Below are 2136 nucleotides of genomic sequence, written 5' to 3'. Positions count from 1 at the left end.
TATATATATATATATATATATATATATGTGTGTGTGTGTGTGTGTGTGTGTACACACTCACACACACACACATACATACGCACACACATGAAAGCTATTGCCAAAGAACTTCAGGTGTCAGAGTAGACAATCTGAATTGCGGTGCCCGAGCACATTGGCTACAAGTCGTATACACTGAGAAGAGGCCAATTCATGTCTGGAAAGCCAGGATAACCGTTTTGACTTGTGCCAAGTGGTTACTTAAAAAACGTAATATGTTGCGCTTTGTTTCTTCTCCGTTGAGAAATCTTCGACTAAGACCAAATGTATAACGAGAGACATGACAGATGAGCAGCTCATTCTGATGTCACCAGGGTAATGGACACTAAGTTTCCAGGAACTGTGATGGTTCTAGGAGTTGTGATGAAGGAGGGCCATGTCAAACCACCTCACAGGGTCTTAAAATTAACACTTCTGGTTAAATTGGAGAACTGGCGACAGATGTTACGTCCTGGATGTATGAAGTATGCAGTGTTGGTCCATGTGTGTTCCAAGACTCGGTAGCTTCTTACAAAGCTATGTGACTTAAGAATGGATATCGGACAATCTTTACGTACGAGTAAAAATTGGAGGCTACTAATAGTTTCGTACTTTAGAGATACATTAAACTGGCAGATTTAGATAACATGCCATGTATCTTCAAGCAATTTAATGTTTCTTAAAGCATGAAACTATTTATATCTCTTTTGTAATTTGTGTATATCTAAATCTCTCTCTCTCTCTCTCTCTCTCTCTCTCTCTCTCACTGGAGGGAATAATTTCTTTGTTGACTCTACTTATATGGAACTGTAAACTATTTAGGTGTATATAATATATGTATAATATATGTATATATGTAGACACGCACATACACACGCACACAGTGTGAATTTTCTTTTCACCAAATTTATAAAAATTTGAATTACGAAAGAAAGAAAAGAAATGAAATAATAAGAACACGATATAAAACTGGTCCCTTTAAATGTCTACTTTATATATGTAAATATAAAAAAATACAGACATCAAGTATTCTTCTATTTCGTTTCTGGGGGAACCCCTAATTTTTATCTATATCAATTCCATGTTACCATTGCCATTCAGTTAAATTTTACGCTTCGTCATAAATTTGAATCGCTTTCGGAATGTCTTTCTATAAATCGGAATATTTCACTCAGGTATTTAAAATTGATTCCGGATTCTTTAAATGACTGATATTTACCATCACTCACTTTAGATGACTGATATTTACCATCACTCAATTTAAATGACTGATGTTTATCATCACTCACTTTATAAGACTGATGTGTACCATCACTCACTTTAAATGTTAATCAGATGAGGCAATGTCCGGGGTATGTGCTGGGTGGAGCATCGTTCCTCATTCAACCTGTTCCAGCCTTTGGAATGTCATCCTCGCTCTATGTGGCCGAGTATTAATTATCCTGATGGAAGAACACCTTTCGTCTTGGAACCAAAGATGATTATTTTCTGATGGCACGCAGGTGCCGATAAATGGTTGAATGACCAAATCCAAGCTTCTCTGCAAGTTCCTCAACAGTCACAATGGGATTTTGTTCCACCAGGGTTTGCCGGACGTTTTCGTCAAGTTCCACAGACCTTCTAAGACAAGGCTCGTCTTCTAGGCTGTAGTTTCCAGCTTGGAAATTCTGGAGCCACCGCTGACCCTGGGTTATGCTTATTGTCCGATCGCCATAGACTGCATCAATATTTCTCACACTTTCCGTTGCGTTGTTGCTTTTATTGAACTCATAAAGCAAAATATGCCGATTATGCTATTTTGTCACTTCTGTTATAGCTTTGAAAAAATAACTTTTAATTTCGATCTGCACTCTTCAAAACTTGCACTAAGAATAAGTACAAGGTGAAATTACTATCTGCTCTTATAGCTAGTTCATGCAAGTAGTTTATCCCGTTCCCCTCCGACTTTTAGCTCATGCAACTGAAAAAAGAAACACATTATTTATGAGATGACCCAATATATGGACGTATATATATATGCATGTGTGTGTGTGTGTGTGTGTGTGTAAGTGTGTGTGTGTGTTTCAGTATATTCATGCATATGTATATGTATGTACATATATGTGTATATATATATAT

Source organism: Octopus bimaculoides, chromosome 4 (assembly GCF_001194135.2).
Source record: "Octopus bimaculoides isolate UCB-OBI-ISO-001 chromosome 4, ASM119413v2, whole genome shotgun sequence".
NCBI classification, from domain to species: domain Eukaryota; kingdom Metazoa; phylum Mollusca; class Cephalopoda; order Octopoda; family Octopodidae; genus Octopus; species Octopus bimaculoides.
Note: the sequence above shows the minus strand (reverse complement) of the source record.